Source organism: Ursus arctos, unplaced genomic scaffold, assembly GCF_023065955.2.
Source record: "Ursus arctos isolate Adak ecotype North America unplaced genomic scaffold, UrsArc2.0 scaffold_26, whole genome shotgun sequence".
NCBI classification, from domain to species: Eukaryota; Metazoa; Chordata; class Mammalia; order Carnivora; family Ursidae; genus Ursus; species Ursus arctos.
This window is the reverse complement of record NW_026622941.1, coordinates 4,165,149-4,171,866: the sequence shown is the minus strand read 5'-3', so window position 1 is coordinate 4,171,866 and position 6,718 is coordinate 4,165,149.

The following is a 6,718-nucleotide window of genomic DNA, read 5'->3' as shown; positions in this document are numbered from 1 at the left end:
CAGAACAGTGGTCTATGGGAAGTGGGAAGTAAGAAAAGCACGCCCCCTGCCTCCCAGCTTTTACACCGTGAGGTGGAAGAACAGACCCAGCCAGTGTGTGGGCGGGCCGCAGAAGCAGCAGTGTTTGCAGGTGTGTTACTTATCTATTACTGTGTGACAAATCACCACAGACTTAGCAGCCGAAAACAACCCCCGGCGATGACCTCACACTTTCTGTGTGTCAGTCCCAGCACAGCTTCGCTGGGCCCTGCGCTCTTACAAGGCTGCCGTCAGGGTGTTGGCCAGATGGCCATTTGGAGGCTCGACAGGGGAAGAATCTGCATCTGGGCTCGCTCAGGTTGTTGTCAGAGTTCGCTTCCTGGTGGCCATGCGGCTGAGGACACTGGTTTCTTGCTGGCTGTCTGCTGCAAGCCGTCCTCGGCTCCTAGAGGCGGTCTTCAGTGCTTAGCCACGCGGGCCTTCCCAACACGGACACTGATTTCATCAAGCCAACAAAGAGAGTCTCCTAGAACAAGTCTCTCAGCAAGACAGTCTTGTATCAACAACCTAATCACAGTTGTGACATCCCACCACCTTTGCCATGTTATGCATTAGAGGCACAGGTGCACACACACTCAAGGGGAGGGTATCACCCAGAGGGGTGAACACCAGGATCCGGGGTCATGGGGCCTGTCCTCCACAGAAGGGAAGGGGATATGGGATGTGTGGGATGTGTGCAAGTCACTGTGGGGCAAAACAGTGGGTGGAGGTGGGAGGCCAGGGGGTGGGAGCTGGATCGGGGTGAGCAAATGCTCGCCAGGAAGAGGGGTTTAGACTTTGAGTGCAAGTTGACGGCAATGGGGTTCTCTGCCTTTCTCCAGCCTATGTATTATGGAAGACAAATCTGCTTACTTACAAAAATGTGATGTGTCAAATAGGTTAACCTTGCTAAACACGTATTGATTCTATTTCCTCCAAAAGTCTGGCCTCTTTAAAGAGCAGATGGTTGAGGCACATACACTGAGACAGCCTGAGAGGAGTCGTAAAGATAACAGGGAGAAACAAAGTGACAGCCCTATTTCCAGGATAAAAGGCAGAGGAGGGCCAGAAGGCAAAGACCGCACCGGGAGAGAGGAAGAGAGCTGAAGCTGACACTTCAAAATTGGAATCAAGCCTGGTGAATTCAACAGAGTTGGATGAGATGAAATTGTGTGACTGTCAATAAAATGACCAGAGGATGATGGTTGATAAGACACAAGGATCCTAAAAGGGACAAGGCACACATCTGCAGCCCCACCGGGGCATCTGGTATCCAAGTCAATACACGGTCATTTACGACGTGGAAAGGATCGTTCATATTACGATTAAAATATACATAGCACGACATATTAAGGTTGTTTTGTAAGAAGCAGCTGCAGCTGGTAGTTTAAAGGGGGGAATAAAATGAACGTCTTTACAGAATATGTATTTCTAAAGGACTTAGTAGAGTTGGCGTTAAATTGGACAAATAAGTGTGAACTCATTTTCTGGCTCTCTCACTAGAGGACTGGAGGTGGAAACTCAGTCCTTGCCTGCAATTCTCACGTGGATAATATGATTTGCACCAGGAGTGCCCAGACATTGGTCCCTAATAACATTCACCACTTAAGGAAACCAGGGCTTCTTAGAAAGTAGCTGATACCATTCCTCTGTGCAAGAAAAATCAAAGCGGGCCCAAGTCAGCTAGATGATGCCAGAAGCATGTTAGTTTCAAAAGATATTTAGGGAAAGGGACACAGCAAAGGAAGGAAGGAATGAAGGAAGGAAGGGAGGAAAGACAGGAGGGAGGAAGGAAAGAGGGAAGGGAAGGAGGAAGGGAAGGAGGAAGGGAGGAGGGAGGAAGGAAGGGAGGGCGGGAGGAAGGAAAAAAGCAAAGTTGCGACAGTCTGAGTATCAGAAAGGAAACGAACATCTGTGAGAAGCCCAAGTCCATCGTGATACTGTGGGTTATGCTAAAAAAAAAAAAAAAAAGGTACATGTGAGTTCCCCAAAATGTCGACTATTCAATGTGCATATCATAGCCAAGTTTTGGTTAATAATTAAGCTGTGGATTTTTTTTAAAGATTTTATTTATTGATTTGACAGAAGAGAGAGCAAGGGAGCACAAGAAGCGGGGGGGGGGGGGCAGCAGAGGGAGAGGGAGAAGCAGGCTCCCCGCTGAGCAGGGAACCTGATGTGGAGCTCAATCCCAGAACCCCGGGATCAGGACCTGAGCCGAAGGCAGACGCCTAACGACTGAGCCATGGATTTTTTGTACTTGTATCAGGCAGTATGACTTAAGGGACATCCGGGGTTGAAAGATGCACTGGGTTGTAGTTCCTTTAAGTGAAGGTTTGGTAAGTTTTGTTATTGTGGCAGACAAAATTTGACCACAGGAAGTCACCCCCGCAGGTGATTGTCCCGCTGGGTGAAATTCTTTAATAGGCACATCCAGCCCACATCGCCAGACTGGCCCAATCATCAGGTGACTCTCCGTAGCTGTAACAAGACAACAGCTGCAAACATGGAGCTCACAACCCTAGTCTGTATGTGTGTACAAGCCCTAAACCTTCACCTTAGTCACCGCAGCCCCGCTGTGAGGCTCATTCTTTCTTTGTCGGACTAGAGGCTTGGAGATCGATACACAGATGGTGAATGAGGCAAACGTGTATTCATGCTTTCGTGATGGGTCTGAGGGTGTGTGCGCAGTCATTGGAATCATGTGCGCTCTGTTATTGTAAAGTTTTTAAAAAATTCAATTGAAAAATTTTGTATTTCTTGACTTAAAAATTTACATAATAAAATTAAGCACCCACCATTTCAATGTGCACAATTTTATCTGCTTTCTAAGGTGTTGGGAAAGTATAAACGCGTGTGACATATTGGACTTGAGATGTTGATTTCATAACTTGGGTGGATTAAGTTTGATGATTAAATGCTTAAATAAATCTGATTAGATCGACAAGTTGAGACTTACTATGGTTCATGAGTAAGTGTTCAAGTTCTTACCGTTAAACGCTTAGAGTCTAAGATTCTGTTAGATTCATAACTCTGCCTTGTTAGATTTTTGAAGTGCTTAACTACAGCTTAAACAATCGGAGCTAATTTAATCAATCAAATTTTAAGTGATTTTAATGTTTAGAGAATTTATGGCCTAACTGAACATTAATCAAAAAAACAAGTAAAAGATTTAACATGAAAACACTACCTGTATGAACAAAATAGCAAGATCTGTAAGCTGAACGTGAGTTAATAAAATCAGGCTTTAAATTTACAACTTCAATCAGTTGAAAAACATTAAAATACACAAATAGCTTTATTCTTTTTCATGAATAAAATTTCCCCTCGGACAACAAACACTCAATTGATAGTGGCTTAACCGTTTGCAAACTGATACAAAGTATAGAATATTTATTGATTGGAATGTTGATAGTTGCGGACATGACAAGGATTACAAGTCAAGTATTACAAGGACGCATCCGTTTTTTAATGTAGCTTTCTTTTATTCTGTTTTTCTTTTCCTAATTCTTTTATAGTAACTAAGTTCTATGAGCGGCGGTGAACACGTCGCACAAGTACATGCCTCTCGCAGGGAAGGAAGGCTCCGGACCCAGCCCACACTCCATCTCCAGTCCGCCTCCAAGAGGAGGTCACAGTCTGGGCACCGAGCTCTTCTGCGCACCTGGTCAAAGTCCAGCCTCCTGTTTCTCAAACTTTAACGTGTATAGGAATCACCTGCAGACTTTGATTCCAAATGACCGGGACAGGTGGGGTGAGAATTTGCATTTTCACTGAGCTCCTGATGTTGCTCTGCACCCAGGACCTGCCCTCTGAAGCCGTGAAGGGCATGCTCCGCACACGTGAGCCAGCATGGACGCGGCTCTTTCCAACGGTCCCCGTTACCTAGGGCTCTCAGCCGGGTGAGTGCACGCTCTCTCCCCACTCCGCCTCGGGTAAGGGGTTTTCCCTGCAGACTGGAACAAAGCCTTTTGCTCTCCTCACAGTAGCAGGGCTCAGGGGCCCTCATCTAAGGAGACACTGAGACAACTGCCCTCCCTTGGTCCTAAGTCGGACACCCCCTCCGCTGATCTCTGACGTGTGCCCTGCCCTCCATCACAGATATCAGATCCAAGACCAGGGGGCCTGATGTTATTTTGTTGATTTTGTGTGTGATTTCCCCTCCACTCGCTTGTAAGCTCTTGGAGGGCTGGCACTTTGATTCTGTTCACCGCCGCGTCCCCAGGAGCTAGAGCCGTGCCAGATACATCCTAGGTGCTCGGTGTTCACGGGATGAATGAAGTCTGTTTTGGCTCTAGGCCGTTCAAGCCCTCTGGAATTTGACATTGGGGTCCAAGTCTTACGTGATAAAGACAGTGGTAAGTGCCTTGCTTAGCCTCTTTTGGGCATACACCTCCCTCGAGGAAAGGGAAGTGTGGCCAAGGGCAGGACTGGAGTCTCCTTATGCCCCTTGTCATAATGCCATCTCAATGCCACTTCCATCTCTGGTCCAGAAGCGGGTTCCACAGAGCCCAGGCCAGAGGGCCAGCGCTCGTCACCCAAGGCCAGGGGAGGACACGGAATCAGAGGCAGACAGCAGAGGGCTAAGGGAGAAATCCCCGAGGCCCAAAAAGCTGCGAGGAGAATGTCATGAGTTGCCAAACTCCAGAGAGCAGAAGCAAATATCAAAGCCAGGGACTCCAGCCAGGAATCCAAGGTCCGGGGAGATGAAGAGCAAGTGGGCTGCTGGGAACTGGGGAGGGGCCGAGGCCTTTCCCCAGGGCAGGCATGTGAGGCTTGCTTTAATGTGCCTCCAGGAGCAGCGCTAGGGTGGGTCAGTCAAGATTAAAGGGGGCCATGGGTGGGATGGACAGACCAGTATTTCCCGAGGGCTCTTCCCTTCCTAGGGCTAGAGCTGGGGAGCAGCACGTGGTCCTAGAAGTCACAAGGCTGATTTCAAGCCCCAGCTTCTCCTTGCCGTCAGCACAGCCTTAAGAAAGTTACTTAAAAGTAATCTCACCTTGCCATGCCATTCGGAAGGCGCAAACCCTGCATCAGCTTAAAATCTGTGTCTCCCCCAGCAATCTCCGGATTGGTGGGGATTTAGAGAATTTGGAAAGAAGTCAGCAAAGTCGTTACTGAAGAGGAAAAGCAGAAGGAGAGATTCATGCCAAACTTCAGAAGCTCGGAGCCCGGCCTCTGAAGAAGGGAGGCTGCAGACGGCAGCAGATCTCTTTCATCCCGAGACATTCACAGGGTCACAGAACGCTCAGCCGACTTGGTCTGAACCTCTGATTGCTACCTGATTACTTCCAAAATCGGACTGCTGGCAGGCCAGCTGGCAGACACACTTTCCCCGTGTTGATGCTTGTCTAATTCTTACCTCCTTTGTTCTCCACCGTCTCCTGTACACCACATCATCTCTCTAGAAATAGCAGCGTTTTCCTGAAAAGACGAGAAAGCTTTGATCGCTGCACCAAATAATGCTTCCTCCTGGCACTGGGCTCGCGGGGGGCACCGGGCTCGCGGGGACCTCCAGGGCCAGTTGCCAATGACCCCCCAGCGTCGGGCAAACCCCGGGGTAGAACCTCGTTGCCTATCCCTCACCTGCTCACCACCTGCCTTCCGGAGCCCTGGCCGAGAAGCCCAAGACGCAGGCTGAAGTGTAGGAGCTGCAATTCAGCAACCAGGTGACTGGAATTAGTGATTTCTCTGAGTCTCAGTTTCTTCATCTGTAAAAAGAAGTCTACAGAATCACAACGGAGCCGCCAACGTCAAGCGAGGCAGTGTGTCTGAAAGCGCTTCGTAAACTGCAAAGTGCTCTAGTCGGGGTGGTGTTATTGTTGTGGTGGTCGTTGCTCCATCTGTTCACACTCCAACCACTATGCCTCTGTGTTTGGTGCCAAATCCAACCACGTATCAGTTAGATTACATTTGGCTGCTAATTACAAAAACAAACACCAAGTAAAAGTGACTTAAAGAAGACAGTTTCTTTCTCTCATCTGAAATCTGTCCACGGTTGTTATGGTGCTCCGTGGTATCAAAGATCCAAGATCGTTTTATCTTGTTGCTTTACCATGGGTAGCTTCCATTCCTAAGGTCACCTCATGGCCCAAAATGGCTGTAGGAGATCCAGCCATCACAAGACAATCCAGTCAACTAAAAAGAAGAGCTAAGAAGAGCATGCCTCCTCCCTTTTAGGACACTTCTGGAAGGTGTAGCTCTCCTTATCTCGTTGGCCATCCTAGACACAGGGCCACATCTAGCTGCAAGGGAGACTAGGAGACGGTATTTATTCTGGGTGACTGTGCACCCAGCTAGGACTCAGGAAGAGGGGAACGCTAGGGAGTCTCTACCACAAATGGTCATTTCTCCATCTTCATCTTAACCTACCTGTCAGCAGGATTTCAGCACTCCCGGCGAAAACACTTTCTTTCCTTCACTACTGAGAAGGAAACCACACACTCCCAGTTTTCTTCCTCTTCTCGGCTACCCTTCAATGTTGGAATGACTCAGGACAGTCCTGGGGATGCCCCTTCCTTCTCCTTGCAGGTGATCTCATCTAGTCTCAAAGACCCTTAAATGCCGGGGCGCCTGGGTGGCACAGCGGTTAAGCGTCTGCCTTCGGCTCAGGGCGTGATCCCGGCATTATGGGATCAAGCCCCACATCAGGCTCCTCCGCTAGGAGCCTGCTTCTTCCTCTCCCACTCCCCCTGCTTGTGTT